At 46.0% G+C, this 17,110-nt stretch overlaps 4 non-coding genes across 4 annotated transcripts; all 4 read right to left on the bottom strand.

The window, feature by feature from the left end:
• Positions 1-12,203: 12,203 nt before the first annotated feature.
• TRNAT-CGU (transfer RNA threonine (anticodon CGU)) lies at positions 12,204-12,275 on the bottom strand. Its single transcript has one exon. It is a non-coding gene; the product is annotated as a tRNA-Thr (tRNA).
• Positions 12,276-12,745: 470 nt separating this feature from the next.
• TRNAM-CAU (transfer RNA methionine (anticodon CAU)) lies at positions 12,746-12,817 on the bottom strand. Its single transcript has one exon. It is a non-coding gene; the product is annotated as a tRNA-Met (tRNA).
• A 1,553-nt stretch (positions 12,818-14,370) lies between these two features.
• On the bottom strand, positions 14,371-14,442 carry TRNAT-UGU (transfer RNA threonine (anticodon UGU)). The gene has a single exon. It is a non-coding gene; the product is annotated as a tRNA-Thr (tRNA).
• Positions 14,443-15,114: 672 nt separating this feature from the next.
• Positions 15,115-15,186, bottom strand: TRNAT-CGU (transfer RNA threonine (anticodon CGU)). Its single transcript has one exon. It is a non-coding gene; the product is annotated as a tRNA-Thr (tRNA).
• Between the last annotated feature and the right edge of the window lie 1,924 nt (positions 15,187-17,110).

Here is a 17,110-nt window from a genome sequence, read left to right as displayed (position 1 = left end):
CCAACAGCCGCTTATCCCACTTCAGCAGCCATCTATCCTCCTCCAACAACTGCCTATCCCCTTCCAACAGCCTCCTATCCTCCTCCAACAGCTGCCTATCCCCCTTCAACAGCCAGTTTTTGCCAATGCTAAGATAATGTCATCAGTCTGCTCCAGGCAGGAGGAACCTTTATCTCAGTCTTCTCTCCTCCAGTGATTGGACTGTACATTGTAACTTTGTAGCAAGTCACAAGGTAAGAGGCTGCAGCAGGAGCTGATCTGTTTCAGACATTTGTGAAAACAGCCAAGAACTTTAGAGGCAGCAATATTTACATGATTGTGTCATCTCTGAGCCAATATCTCAGTCCAGGAAGTAGACGGTGACTCTGGATGATCCCTGAACAAAGATGGCTCCAGCATTCTTCTATTAGTATTTGTATTGTGAGTCTAAACTAACATCCTTGCAATTGGAGGTAATACATATCACGTTAACCATAAGTGATATTTAGGTGGTTCACTGAATTATCTAAGAAAACTTAAGAGATGCTGGAGGGAGCAAATATCTGTATCAGAGGAACTCCAAAGTTGCACTGCAATACCAGGAATAGTACTGGTTATAAAGCATGCCTACTAATTACACCTACAACTGGGAAGGGTTCCCCCATAGGGCCTTCCCTCTTTCTTAGTACATTAGGTTGGGGATTGATCTTTGGTTTACAACACCAACATCTTACCACAGTGCCCTCTAGAGAGGAGGTGGTTTTGTGTCACCCTGTGAGAACCCTCAGAAGTTGTAGTTAATTAAAGCAGGATTCCGGCCAGCAAAAAAAAAAAAATTAAATTCAGTAGCTACAAACACTGTAGCTGCTGACTTTAAATAAGTAGACTTACCTGTCCTGGGTGCCCGCGATGTCGGCCGCCCGAGGCCGACCCGCCCCTCGGGTCCCGGCACCGCCATCCTAGGTAAGGGAAACAGGCAGTGGAGCCTTGCTACTTCACTGCCAGTTTCCTACTGCGCATGGCGATCTGTGAATGGCCCCGTGGTTTTCTGGGAACACTCACAGTTCCCAGAAGGCAACGGGGCCGCTCAGCTAGGAGCAGAACACGCCGCGGAATAGGAACAGGCAGATTAGGAAGACTGCCTAGCAACAAGGGTTCAGATAAGTTTAATTTTTTTTTCAAATTTTTTTTTCCATTTTTTTTTAGGATTTTTGGTGCAATTTTTTTTTTCAGGGTGGCCCTCCACTTTAAGTTGGCAAAAGAGTGATTCAATTTGTCAGGCACAGATGCGGATTAAACCCATGATCTTTGGTTTACGAGACCAACGCCTTACCACTTGGCCATTGCACCCCCTATAGGGGGTAACTTTGTATGTCACCCTGTGAGAATGCACACAAGTTATGTTTGGCATCAGAATCTTTTATTTATTTTTGTTTTTTTGTACTGCTGTAAAAGAACCTAAGTGCAGTACAGTGTACACCTAAACCACCTAACAATATATCACTCACATTCTCCACACCTCCCTCTCCAGATAACATAAAGGTTAGGCATACACCAGTTACACCTATTATAAATATCCTGCTGCTGGCCGCACTTACACTGCTGTAATCTAATTCTTGTAGTAAAGCCCCAGTCTGTGCTCTTTCTCTCCAGTACATTTGGGACTAGTCTTGTTCAGTATAATTGTCCTGTAGCTGACCAATTTTACACTGTTATGTGATCTGTGGTCTCACAATTCTTGTAGAAAGAAGCTGAGCTCACACAGATTTTCTTCACCACAAATGCTTATAGCACTCAGTAGATTAGGTTTAAAGAATGACACACAGATGGGGATTGAACACATAATCTTTGAATTACGAGATCAACGCCTTACCACTTGGCCACTGCGCCTTCTATAGGAAATGTGCTTTTAAAAATGCTGAACTGACCCTTTAACAATTAGAAAATCAAACAAACTTTACTAAAACTAAAAATTTTAACCAAATTTTAGTATTGTGTGGCCAGCTTCAGACAGGAACCTTCCCATTCTCAGCCAGTATAGTGTTAGATAGCAGTAGGGATGAGCCAAACACCCTCTGATTCAGTTTGCAAAACATGCAAACAGGCAAAAAATTTGTGCGAACACTGTTTAAGTTTATGGGACTCGAACGTGAAAATTCTAAAGTGCTAATTTTAAAGGCTAATATGCAAGTTATTGTCATAAAAAGTGTTTGGGGAACTGGGTCCTGCCCCAGGGGACATGTATCAATGCAAAAAAAAGTTTTAAAAACGGACGTTTTTTCAGGAGCAGTGATTTTAATAATGCTGAAAGTGAAACAATAAAAGTGAAATATTCCTTTAAATATCGTGCCTGGGGGGTGACTATAGTATGCCTGTAAAGTGGCGCATTTTTCCCGTGTTTAGAACAGTCCCTGCACAAAATGACATTTCTAAAGGAATAAAAGATTTAAACATTTAACATTTAAAACTGCTTGCGGCTGTAATGCAATGTTGCCCCCCCCCCCCCCCCCAGCCCATTACCAGGCCCTTTGGGTCTGGTATGGATATTAAGGGGAACCCCGCAGCCAAATTAAAAAAAAAAAGCGTGGGGGCCTCTGAACAGCAGCAGTATACAGGCGGTCCCCGGGTTACAAAGATAGGGACTGTAGGTTTGTTCTTAAGTTGAATCTGTTTGAAATTTTTAACAGGTACATTTTGTAACTGTAGCTCCAGGCAAAAAAATCTATTTTTAAGCTTTTTGGCTAACATAGGGAAGGGTTATCATTACCCCTGTAACATTTGTTTTGCTGTCTGTGCCCCTGTTCAGAAGATTTCACCTCACTTTCTGTCCCAATGACAGTTGGATTTAGAAAATTTTGGGTTATTAGGGAAACAAGAATTGGTGATAAAGCATCAGTAGAGACACCTTTTTCTCATATTAACTCTTACAGGAGAGAATTTCCCTTCCTAGGTGTAGATTTCCTCTTACTTCCTGTTGTCTCCCTCCGTTTCTAAGTAGGAGTCGTTTGTAAGTCGGATGTTTGAAAATAGGGGACTGCCTGTATATACTATACAGCCTGACCTATACACTCTGTGGAAAATTGGGCCTTAGGTGTTGGTGTACCAGAACACTGTAAGCCCTCACAGTTACTCTTGATGGGTGCTGGAACGGGCCCTGCTGTGAAATATTATATCCAGAATAGTAATAAGGTGCCCATGTTAAACAGGGGCATAAAAATTGGGCCTTAGGTGGTGGTGGTGGTGGCACAACACTGTAAAGCCTCACAGATACTTTTGTTGAGCGCAGGAACAGGCCCTGCTGTGAAATATTAGATCACAAATTGTAATTATGCGCCCCTGTTAAACAGGGGCATAAAAATTGGGCCTTAGGCAGTGGTGGTGGTGGCACAACACTGTAAAGCCTCACAGATACTTTTGTTGAGCGCAGGAACAGGCCCTGCTGTGAAATATTAGATCAAAAATTGTAATTACGCGCCCCTGTTAAACAGGGCCATAAAAATTGGGCCTTAGGCAATGGTGGTGGCACAACACTGTAAAGCCTCACAGATACTTTTTCTGAGTGCAGGAACAGGCCCTCCTGTGAAATATTAGATAAAAAAATTGTAATTACATGTCCCTGTTAAACAGGGGCAGAAAAATTGGGCCTTAGGCATTGGTGGTGGTGCCCTGAACTGAAAATTTTCCTAGAAGCTATCATTATGAAGATTGAGGAGGAATAGGATAGTCATTTAGCATATTAGGGTAGTCACTCAGCATATGCAGTCTTCAAGGGATCCCACATGCATAGAAAAATCAATCGGTTACATCAGCATCAGGTGCTTGGTAGCCGGTGATCCAAGACAGATTCATTTTTATGAATGTGAGCTGATCAACAGAGTCTGTGGACAGGCGCACTCTGTGATCGGTTACAAAGCCTCCAGGAGCACTGAATCTGCGTTCAGAAAGAACGCTGGATGCAGGACAGGCCAGTAGCTCAATTGCATATTGAGCAAGCTCTGGCCAGTGGTCCATCCTCAAGACCCAGTAAACCAGTGGATGTTCTGGTGGAAAGGTCTCCAAGTCTGATCTTACCCCTAGATATTCCTGCACCTTGTAATTCAGACGCTGGCGATGGTTGCTGGAACCGATCAGACTTGAGTGCTGAGGACTGAAGAATTGTGTGAAGGCATCGGTCAGCCGACAACCTTCTGCACCGCTCTTTCTGTGACTGAACGAAGCCTCAGCAACACATTGTCCAGCACCAGGAAATTGTAACCTCCCAGGCTCTGGAAACACATTGCACAAACCTTTCTGCAAGGCCTCCCGAAGATGTTTCATCCTCTGCTCCCTCTGCGAAGGCTGGATAAGTTCTGCAACCTTACCCTTGTAACATGGATCAAGAAGGGTTGCCAGCCAGTAATGATCCCTCTCCTTGATACCACGAATCCTAGGGTCCTTTTACAGACTTTGCAGGATCAGAGAGGCCATGCAGCATAAGTTTGCAGAGGCATTCAATCCTGAGTCCTCTGGGTCAGTAAGGATCACATGATCCTCAACCACCTCCTCCCAGCCACGTAAAACACATAGTTTTCTGGGGACTGCAAACGATCCCTTGAAGACTGCTGCTGATGCTGAGTTTTATCCTCCACCTCCATGCTGACACAATCCTCCTGCTCCTCCTCCTCTTCTTCTTCCTGTGTGATCGGCGGGCCTGCAGGAATACTAGTATCTGGATAAAGGGGGCCTTGAGAGGTAAGGAAGTCCTCCTCTTCCTCCCGCTGTTCTGCCTCAAGTGCCCTGTCCATTATTCCATGAAGCGCGTGCTCCAACAGGAAGACAAGCGGGACAGTATCACTGATGCATGCACTGTCACTGCTCACCATCCTTGTGACCTCCTCAAATGGTGACAGGACAGTGAATGCATCCTTTATCAGTAGCCACTGGCGTGGCGAAAAAAAGCCAAGCTCCCCTGACCCTGTCCTGGTGCCATACTCACACAGGTACTCATTGATGTCCCTCTGCTGCATGTGCAGCCGATAAAGCATTGCCAACGTTGAGTTCCACCTGGTGGGCATGTCACAAATGAAGCGGTTCTTGGGCAGGTTGCATTCTCTTTGAATGTCAGCCAGCCGAGCACTGGCATTATATGACCGGCAGAAATGACCACAGACTTTCCTGGCCTGCCTCAGGAGATCCTGTAAGCCAGGGTACCTACTCAAGAACCGCTGCACCACCAAATTCAGGACGTGAGCCAAACAGGAACATGGGTCAAGTGTCCCTGTCGGAGGGCGGAGAGGAGGTTGGTGCCATTGTCGCATAAAACCATTCCTGGCTGAAGCTGGCATGGCGTCAACCACCTCTGAGCCTGCCCCTGCAGAGCTGACAGAATCTCTGCCCCAGTGTGGCTCCTGTCCCCTAAGCAGACCAAATCAAGCACCGCATGGCATTTTTTTGCCTGAGTGCCTGCATAGCCCATTGAACGCCTCTGGAGCACCACTGGTTCAGAGGAGAAATCTGCAGAGATTCTCAACCTGGGGGTCGGGACCCCCTCAGGGGTCGAATGATGATTTGCCAGGGGTCACCAAATCCTGGGCTGTTCCTGAGTCTGCACCGCTCTCCCAGCATTTTTTCAGCTGCCCAGGTAGGCTGTTCCTGTAGCCTGCGGCCGCCCACTCGCCCTCTTCACAGCCGCCCATTCAGTTCACGGCATGGCTGGGGGACAGAGACTAGATGTCAGCTGACTGGTGAGGATTGTGAAGTTGGAGGGGCTGGAGGAGACCCTATCTCCTGATCTCAGCATAGGTGTAATACGGTACGACAGGAAGGGACACAGATAGCGCTAAATGCTGGAATGGCCTTCCGTGAAAAGAAATGGCATTTGGGAACCTGCCACAGAGGTACCGCACATTCCACAAATTCACGAAAGGGGGCAGAGTCTACCAGCTGAAAAGGCATCAGTTGCAGTGTTAGCAATTTGGCCAAGCTAGCATTTAGACGCTGAGCATGTGGATGGCTGGGACCAAATTTCTTTTGATGGTTTAGCAACTGGGGTAGGGAAATTTGCCTGTTAAAATTCGATGTTGGTGTACCACTAGCAGATTGGCCGCAAGTACTTGGGACACCTATTTCTATACCTTCATTCCTCTCAGTGCAGGTTTCTGAGAGGACTGGAGGTATAGTGGGGTTGGAGATCCCAGCTGATGAGGAGCAAGGAGAGGTCCACCTTATTTTTTGATGTGGGTCTTTTAAGTGCTGTTGCCAACGGACTGCATGGGAGGTCATCATATGTCTGGTCAAGCATGTGGTGCCCAAGCCGCTGCTGTTCTGGCCACGCTTGATACGCTTCAGACATATGTTGCAAACAGCAATGGTGCGATCTGCTGCACAACTGTCAAAAAAGGCCCACACCAAAGAACTTTTCAAAATATGTTGGGAGTCAGCAGCGCCCTGCACCTGCTTAGCTCTGCGGTGTGATGCAATAGTGTGGCTGCCCTTAAGCTGCCCCCCTGGAGGGCATCCTGCCTCGTTGGAGATGTGTCTCCTCCTGCTCCTCCTCCTCTCTTCTATTAGGCACCCAAGTAGAGTCAGTGACCTCATCATCCCCTCCCTCCTCGTCACTGGAGCAAACTTGGCAGTATGCTGCAGCTCAGGGAACATGACTGCCAGTTTATTGACCTTCTTGGGCACCCCCTTTCTCTAGGCTCACGTTACTCCCTTCCTCAACCTGGGTGCCATCAAATCGCTGCGCATCTTCTTGCAGCATATACCCCACACTGTGGTCGAATAGTTCGGCTGACTCCTCCGTGCATGATGGTGGGGCAAGAGAAGGAGTGACTGTTGACATGGAGCCATTGAAGCTGCATTGGCAGGCAAACTACTCTGAGCATGGGTGACAGAGGATGTGGAGGATGAGGAGGGCTTTGTTATCCATTCCACCAACTCTTTTGCATGTTGTGGCCCAATAACACGGCCAGCTGCAGAAAAAAGGACAACCGTGCTGTAACGAGCCCCTTGCTCATTCGGTTCCACTCTCCCGACACTCCTCTGCAGCTATAGAATCAGATTTCAGATTGCAACATCCGATTGTTTGGTCATCCGATGCTCCGGGACTAGAACTACAGCTCTGTGCCGTTCTAACCCAGTTGTGATAGCTCAGAACAAACACCAGGCAGGCTGTATGCAAGTTCAACCAGGAAACTCACTTTATTGACAGGAATACAGTCTTATTTATACAATAAAAGAGGAGGTGCAGACCTGCTCATATTACTCTAACAATACAGCTGTAACCTAATTAACCTAATTAACCTAATTAACATGAGCGAATTAACTAATCCCTTTAGACAGCCTAGATGACTCAGACATGACCTTTAGGCCAGACTGGCTGTCTTGTAGTTCAGAAAATCCAATCAACATTATCACAATCAACATAGACTCTTCTTCACACAATAGCAGAGTTAATTAACACAAACAACAATGGGGATCTAATGACTCTTAGATCCCATACTAGAGACTTATTTACAATACACATTTTAGGAGAGAACAGACAGACAGGTGTTGGAATTTACATCAGAATCTCCTAACAGTATCTGTCCCAGCATTATGAATCAGCCACTATTCAAATATGGCAAATCCAGGGTCCCCAGAGTCTGTGTGTCCTGGGGGGCCAGGACCCAAATCCACAGCAACACCACCTCAAGGATCCCCAGGCATACAGCTCACAAAGAGCACCGTTCCCCCAAATGCAAGGGCCCACGATCGATCGGCAAGAGGCTAGCATACAGTCCCCTCCAAAACTCTCTCTCCCGGCTAGGTCTGTCACATTTCTCCCCTTTCGGCAGGAGACTAACACAGGAGGAGACCCCAGACGGGTTGACTCTGAAGTTAGTCAGTAGTTCCAGTCCTCTAATGCCTGTACCCACACAGTACCCCAAACAAATTGTTCCAAACAAAGCATTACTCACCCAGTCAACCTCTGCCTCTCTCAGAGAACACATCTGCCGCTGGGGAGAGGCCCGGACTGGCCCTTCTCCCCGGAGTCCCCTCTGCCGCTGGAGAGAAGACAGGGTGTCTGGGCTCACTCCGTCATGCTGTTGGGGATCTGGGCCAACTGCCCGGCATCCCTGGGGTATACAGGTGGAGACTGAAGTCCCATCCACCTTCACAGGAAATCCATCCTCTGTTAGTTGAGGGCAGAGGCCAGCAGTACGTGGCCCTGTTGCCAGCCCTTCTGCTGGAAACCCCACACCATCTGCTCCGGCTAACTGTTGGGGAGGGACAACACACACCTCCTCTCCCTTCTCCCGCTGTATCTGCTGCTGGGAAGTGATTGCCACCTTCTCACCCTGAGCCTCCGAAACCGCCACAGGTGTGGGGCAGAGGTCTTGGACCCTCCGTCCGGTTGACAGCGCTTCAGCTGGGGAAGTTCCTTGTAACTTCACAGATACTTCTATTGGTGCTGGGCAGAGCACAGTGAAGTTTGGCCCTAATAACAGCTCCTCTTCTGCTGGAGGCTCACCAGGTTGTTCTTCCTCAGCAGAAAAGTCTATCAAATCCCCTGTCTCTGCAACTGGTGTCTGGGGATAAAGGTTCACCATCTCCTCTCTGTGGAACCCAGAAGATGCTATCAGTGCTGGGCAGAGCACAGTGAAGTTTGGCCCTAATAACAGCTCTTCTTCTGCTGGAGGCTCACCAGGTTGTTCTTCCTCAGCAGAAAAGTCTATCAAATCCCCTGTCTCTGCAACTGGTGTCTGTGGATAAAGGTTCACCATCTCCTCTCCGTGGAACCCAGAAGATGCTATCAGTGCTGGGAAGAGTTTAGCAGAGCTCTGCCCTGTTGTCAGCACTTCAGGTTTGGGGACGGCAATCTTTAGATTTTCCACTGCCGATTCTCTGGCATTCTGCTGGACAGGCACATTCCTCCATCCAAGATCATCCAATGCAGAAACAGGTTCATCAAGGTCAGTCAGCACTTGCGGCATCTGCCATAAGACCTCCGCCTCCATAGCTGCGGGAGCAGGTTGGCAAAGCACACCGTTACTCTGCTACATTGTCAACTCTTCAGCCAGGATTTCAGAGTTGTCAACTGGTATTTCCTGATAGTTCCAGGCAAAGGGAGCACCACCCTGCTGCAGAGCAGAGTCTAACAGCTGTTTGTAGGCGATCTCCAGCTCCTATTACTCTAACAATACAGCTGTAACCTAATTAACCTAATTAACATGAGCTAATTGACTAATCCCTTTAGACAGCCTAGATGACTCAGACATGACCTTTAGGCCAGACTGGCCGTCTTGTAGTTCAGAAAATCCAATCAACATTATCACAATCAACATAGACTCTTCTTCACACAATAGCAGAGTTAATTTACACAAACAGCAATGGGGATCTAATGACTCTTAGATCCCATACTAGAGACTTATTTACAATACACATTTTAGCAGACAACAGACGGACAGGTGTTGGAATTTACATCAGCATCTCCTAACAGTATCTGTCCCAGCATTATGAATCAGCCACTATTCCAATATGGCAAATCCAGGGTCCCCAGAGTCTGTGTGTCCTGGGGGACCAGGACCCAAATCCACAGCAACACCACCTCAAGGATCCCCAGGCATACAGCTCACAAAGAGCACCGTTCCCCCAAATGCAAGGGCCCACGATCGATCGGCAAGAGGCTAGCGTACAGTCCCCTCCAAAACTCTCTCTCCCGGCTAGGTCTGTCACACGTGCCCCACGGCCACGTGCTGAGGATGCACCATGTCCACGACCAGCACTGTCGACTGTAGACACAGAGCCTGCTTGCCCCCTTTTAGTGGTCTGCCTCTCCTTGGTGGCCTTCCGGACATGCTGTAAATTTTGTTTAGCAAAACTACACTACACTGTATTGTGTACTGTGTACACCACCAGAAAAGTAGTAAGTGCACTAGGGGTGCACGGTACTGTGTACACCAACAGAAGTGTAATAACAACTATGTGTGTACTGTATGTATTGTGTACTGTGTACACCACCAGAAAAGTAGTAGCAACTGCACTAGGGGTGAACGGTATTGTGTACACCACCAGAAGTCTAAAAGCAACTATGGGTGCACTGTATGTATTGTGTACTGTGTACACCACCAGAAAAGTAGCAGCAACTGCACTAGGGGTGCACGGTACTGTGTACAGTGCACCAACAGAAGTGTAACAACAACTATAGGTGTACTGTATTGTGCACACCACCAGAAAAGTAGTAGCAACTGCTCTAGGGGTGCACAGTACTGTGTACTGTGTACACCGCCTGAAGTATATTAATAAAAGTACACCAGGAATGGCCTGCAGTCAGATATAGCTAAACTGGATACAGTGGATATATATATATATATATATATATATACAGTGGATATATATATATATATATATATACGAGATTGTCTGTATATATATATTAAATACACTGCAGCTAACTGAATAACCTGCCTTCCTGCTCAATCTAAATGACACTCTCTCTCCGTCCACGCCAACAACACACTACACGGGGCCAACGTGCAGGCAGCCTTATATAGTGTGGGGCCATGATTGGCAAAAGGCACCATGCCTTTGGCCAATTATGGCTCTCTTAGTTGAGGGCGCTGGGATTGGCCAAAGCATGCAGGTCATGGTGCATGCTTTAGGTAATCATCATACAGCAATGCACTGCGCTCCCACAGTGGATTATGGGCCATTACGTGTCGCTCGAATTTGGCGCTAATGACCCATAATGTTCAGTTTTCGACGAACAGGCGAACAGCCAATGTTCGAGTCAAACTCATGTTCGACTCGAACAGAAAGCTCATCCCTAGATAGCAGCCTGTGGCCCTCCAATCCATCCTATTCCCAGCCACCCATCCTTCTCCAACTGCCACCTATCCCCCTTTAGCAGCCACCTATCCCGCTTTAACAGCCACCTATCCCCCTTCAACAGCCCCCTATTCCCCTTGAACATTCACCTATCCAGGTCCAACAGCTGCCTATCCCCCTTTAACAGCCACTTATCCTTCTCCAACAGTGGCCTATCCCCCTCCAACAGCCACCTATCCTCCTCCAACAGCCGCCTACCCCCCTTCAACAGCACCTATCTTCCTCCAACAACTGTCTATCCCCCTTCAACAGTCGCCTATCCCCCTTCAACAGTCACCTATCCTCCTCCAACAGCCGCCTATCCCCCTTCAATGGCCAGTTTTTGCCAATGCTAAGATAATGTCATCAGTCTGCTCCAGGCAGGAGGAACCTTTATCTCAGTCTTCTCTCCTCCAGTGATTGGACTGTACATTGTAACTTTGTAGCAAGTCACAAGGTAAGAGGCTGCAGCAGGAGATAATCTGCGTCAGACATTTGTGAACACAGCCAAGAACTTTAGAGGCAGCAATATTTACTTGATTGTGTCATCTCTGAGCCAATATCTCAGTCCAGGAAGTAGACGGCGACTCTGGATGATCCCAGAACAAAGATGGCTCCAGCATTCTTCTTTTAGTATTTGTATTGTGAGTCTAAACTAACATCCTTGCAATTTGAAGTAATACATATCACATTAACCATAAGTGATATTTAGGTGGTTCACTGAGTTATCTAAGTAAACTTAAAAGATGCTGGAGGGAGCCAATATATGTACCAGAGGAACTTCAAAGTAATAGATAGGAAAATGTTGACCATCAACTGCACTGCAATACCAGGAATAGTAACAGTTATAAAGCATGCCTACTAATTACACCTACAGCTGGGAAGGGTTCCCCCCATAGGACTTTCTCTCTTTCTTAGTACATTAGGTTGGGGATTGATCTTTGGTTTACAACACCAACATCTTACCACAGTGCCCTCTAGAGAGGAGGTGGTTTTTGTCACCCTGTGAGAACCCTCAGAAGTTGTAGTTAATTAAGTTGGTCAAAGAGTGATTACAATTCTCAAGCACAGATGGGGATTGAACCCTGTGAGAATGCACAAAAGTTATGTTTGGCATAAAAAAACCTTTTTATTTGTTTTTGGGTTTTTTTGTACTGCTCTAAAAGAACCTAAGTGCAGTACAGTGTACACCCAAACCACCTCACATTCTCCACACCTCCCTGCTCTTTCTCTCCAGTACATTTGGGACTAGTCTTGCTCAGTATAATTGTCCTGTTGCTGACTAATTTTACACTGTTATGTCATCTGTGGTCTCATAATTCTTGTAGAAAGAAGCTGAACTCACACAGATTATGTTTACCACACTCAGAAGATTAGGTTGGGTTTAAAGATTGAGGCACAGATGGGGATTGAACCCACGATCTTTGGTTTACGAGACCAACGCCTCACCACTTGGCCACTGCGCCCTCTACAGGGCATAATTTTGTATGTCACCCTGTGAGAATACACACAAGTTATGTTTGGCATGAGAGCCTTTTATTTGTTTTTTTTTTGTACTGCTGTAAAAGAACCTAAGTGCAGTACAGTGCACACCTAAACCACCTCACATTATATCACTCAAATTCTCCACACCTCCCTCTCCAGATAAAATAAAAGTTAGGCATACACCGGTTACACCTATTATGCATATCCTGCTGCTGCCCACACTTACACCTCTGTAACCTAATTCTTGTAGTAAAGCCCAAGTCTGTGCTCTTTCTCTCCAGTACATTTGGGACTAGTCTTGCTCAGTATAATTGTCCTGTTGCTGACTAATTTTACTCTGTTATGTGATCCGTGGTCTCATAATTCTTATAGAAAGAAGCTGAGCTCACACAGATTATCTTTACCACAAATGTTTACAGCACTCAGTAGATTAGGTTGGGTTTAAAGATTGAGGCACAGATGGGGATTGATCCCACGATCTTTGGTTCATGAGACCAACGCCTTACCACTTGGCCACTGCACCCTCCACAGGGCATAATTTTGTATGTCACCCTGTGAGAATGCACACAAGTTATGTTTGACATGAGAACCTTTTATTTGTTTTTGTTTTTTTGTACTGCTCTAAAAGAACCTAAGTGCAGTACAGTGTACACCTAAACCACCTCACATTATATCACTCACATTATCCACACCTCCCACTCCAGATAAAATAAAGGTTAGGCATACATCCGTTTCTCCTATTATGCATGATTATTAATATCCTGCTGCTGCCCACACTTACACCTCTGTAACCTAATTCTTGTAGTAAAGCCCCAGTCTGTGCTCTTTCTCTCCAGTACATTTGGGACTAGTCTCGCTCAGTATAATTGCACTGTTGTTGACTAATTTTACACTGTTATGTCATCTGTGGTCTCATAATTCTTGTAGAAAGAAGCTGAACTCATACAGATTATCTTTACCACAAATGTTTACAGCACTCAGTAGATTAGGTTGGGTTTAAAGATTGAGGCACAGATGGGGATTGAACCCACAATCTTGGGCTGACGAGCCCAACGCCTTACCACTTAGCCACTGCACCCTCTCCAGGGAATAATTTTGTATGTCACCCTGTGAGAATGCACACAAGTTATGTTTGGCATGAGAACCTTTTATTTGTTTTTGTTTTTTGTACTGCTGTAAAATAACCTAAGTGCAGTACAGTGCACACCTAAACCACCTCACATTATATCACTCAAATTCTCCACACCTCCCTCTCCAGATAAAATAAAAGTTAGGCATACACCAGTTACAACTATTATGCATGATTGTTAACATCCTGCTGCTGGCCGCACTTACACTGCTGTAACCTAATTCTTGTAGTAAAACCCCAGACTGTGCTTTTTCTCTCCAGTACATTTGGGACTAGTCTTGCTCAGTATAATTTTCCTGTTGCTGGCTAATTTTACACTGTTATGTCATCTGTGGTCTCATAATTCTTGTAGAAAGAAGCTGAACTCACACAGATTATGTTTACCACACTCAGAAGATTAGGTTGGGTTTAAAGATTGAGGCACAGATCTTTGGTTTACGAGACCAACGCCTTACCACTTGGCCACTGCGCCCTCTACAGGGTGTAAATTTGTATGTCACCCTGTGAGAATGCACACAAGTTATGTTTGGCATGAGAACCTTTTATTTGTTTTTGTTTTTTTGTACTGCTCTAAAAGAACCTAAGTGCAGTACAGTGTACACCTAAACCACCTCACATTATATCACTCAAATTCTCCACACCTCCCTCTCCAGAAAAAATAAAAGTTAGGCATACACCAGTTACACATGATTATTAACATTCTGCTGCTGGCCGAACTTACACTGCTGTAACCTAATTCTTGCAGTAAAGCCCCAGTCTGTGCTCTTTCTCTCCAGTACATTTGGGACTAGTCCTGCTCAGTATAATTGTGCTGTTGCTGACCAATTTTACACTGTTATGTCATCTGTGGTCTTATAATTCTTATAGAAAGAAGCTGAACTCACACAGATTATCTTTGCCACAAATGTTTACAGCACTCAGTAGATTAGGTTGGGTTTAAAAGATTGAGGCACAGATGGGGATTGAACCCACGAACTTTGGTTTACAAGACCAACGCCTTACCACTTGGCCACTGCGCCCTGTACACGGCATAATTTTGTATGTCACCCTGTGAGAATGCACACAAGTTATGTTTGGCATGAGAACCTTTTATTTGTTTTTTTGTACTGCTGTAACAGAACCTAAGTGCAGTACAGTGCACACCTAAACCACCTCACATTATATCACTCAAATTCTCCACACCTCCCTCTCCAGATAAAATAAAAGTTAGGCATACACCAGTTACAACTATTATGCATGATTATTTACATCCTGCTGCTGGCCGCACTTACACTGCTGTAACCTAATTCTTGTAGTAAAGCCCCAGTCTGTGCTCTTTCTCTCCAGTACATTTGGGACTAGTCTTGCTCAGTATAATTGTCCTGTTGCTGACTAATTTTACTCTGTTATGTGATCTGTGGTCTCATAATTCTTATAGAAAGAAGCTGAACTCACACAGATTATCTTTACCACAAAAGTTTACAGCACTCAGTAGATTAGGTTGCTGTAACCTAATTCTTGTAGTAAAACCCCAGACTGTGCTTTTTCTCTCCAGTACATTTGGGACTAGTCTTGTTCAGTATAATTGTCCTGTTGCTGACTAATTTTACACTGTTATGTCATCTGTGGTCTCATAATTCTTGTAGAAAGAAGCTGAACTCACACAGATTATGTTTACCACACTCAGAAGATTAGGTTGGGTTTAAAGATTGAGGCACAGATGGGGATTGAACCCACGATCTTTGGTTGACGAAACCAACGCCTTACCACTTGGCCACTGCGCCCTCTACACTCAAATTCTCCACACCTTATTAACATCCTGCTGCTGGCCGCACTTACATTGCTGTAACCTGATTCTTGTAGTAAAACCCCAGTCCGTGCTTTTTCTCTCCAGTACATTTGGGACTAGTCTTGCTCAGTATAATTGTCCTGTTGCTGACTAATTTTACACTGTTAGGTCATCTGCGGTCTCATAATTCTTGTAGAAATAAGCTGAACTCACACAGATTATGGTTACCACACTCAGAAGATTAGGTTGGGTTTAAAGATTGAGGCACAGATGGGGATTGAACCGACGATCTTTGGTTTACGAGACCAATGCCTTACCAGTTGGCCACTACGCCCTCAACAGGGCATATTTTTGTATGTCACCCTGTGAGAAAGCACACAAGTTATGTTTAGCATGAGAACCTTTTATTTGTTTTTGTTTTTTGTACTGCTGTAAAAGAACCTAAGTGCAGTACAGTGCACACCTAAACCACCTCACATTATATCACTCACATTCTCCACACCTCCCTCTCCAGATAAAATAAAAGCTAGGCATACACCGGTTACACCTATTATTAATATCCTGCTGCTGCCCACACTTACACCTCTGTAACCTAATTCTTGTAGTAAAGCCCCAGTCTGTGCTTTTTCTCTCCAGTACAGTACATTCGGGACTAGTCTTGCTCAGTATAATTGTGCTCTTGCTGACCAGTTTTACACTGTTATGTCATCTGTGGTCTCATAATTCTTGTAGAAAGAAGCTGAACTCACACAGATTATCTTTACCACACATGTTTACGGCACTCAGTAGATTAGATTGGGTTTAAAGATTGAGGAACAGGGGGGCGTGGCTTCGCGCATGGAGGAGTAGGACGCTCGTTCCTTGAGCTCCCGCACACGCCGCACATACTGAGGCTCTCAGCGCTTCCCAGCACATCCATCCAAGCCTGATATGGGGAGGAGAGGTGGGGGAGACAATCAACGTTCCTCCGATCCACATCTTTCAGGTGACATTGACCGCTTTTTCACCCATTTGGGCCACAATCGCTCCGACCCCCCCCGTCCAAGATGGCGCCGGCCCGGACCCCAGGCACACATGCAGCCTCACAGGGAGCAGGATCACAGCGCTCCTCACCCCATATGAAGACCAGGCAACGTGCCAGATCCCCCCCTGACTCAGAGACAGGCTCGGTCCGCTCTGCAGGGCATTCCCCTGAATCCCACAGATCCTATGGATGGGACATGGAGGCATACATTAAAGCACTCCCCACCAGACATGATTTTGAGGCCTGTGTGCAAAGACTGGAACGTTCATACAAACAAGAAATGACTGAACTGCGCAGAGATTTCACCAATAGAATTGAGGAAGCGGAACACAATATAGAAGAAAATACATCCACCCTGCATGCGCATGACACCATCCTACATGAACATACCCTCCAGATCCAACAGCTGATGTACCATCAAGACGACCAGGAAAATAGGGCCAGACGTAACAACATACGCATACGCGGCCTACCCGAATCAGTTGATACTAAGGACTTAGCCCCTGCAGTAACTGCCTTGTTCAATGAGCTACTCCAGAAAGACAAAGACGCCCCTCTGGAACTTGACCGAATCCACAGAGCTCTAGGCCCCAAGAATCCAAATTTAGAGCACCCCAGAGATGTGATCTGCAGAGTTCACTTTTATGCAGTTAAAGACGCCATCATGCAAGCCGCACGCTCTCAAGCCGCAATACACTTCAATGGCACTGCTGTGTCCCTGCTTCCTGATATATCCAAGCTGACTCTGGACATGCGACGTGCCTTAAAACCCCTTACCGGAGCCCTACAAGCAAAACAAATCAAGTATCGTTGGGGTTTCCCCTTTAATCTGTTTGCATCTCATGAAGGGAAATCGGCGACTTTTCGCACGCTGGGGGATCTCCCCCGGTTCCTC

Source organism: Aquarana catesbeiana, linkage group LG01 (assembly GCF_042186555.1).
Source record: "Aquarana catesbeiana isolate 2022-GZ linkage group LG01, ASM4218655v1, whole genome shotgun sequence".
NCBI classification, from domain to species: domain Eukaryota; kingdom Metazoa; phylum Chordata; class Amphibia; order Anura; family Ranidae; genus Aquarana; species Aquarana catesbeiana.
Note: the sequence above shows the minus strand (reverse complement) of the source record. Positions and strands in the feature narration are given on the sequence as shown.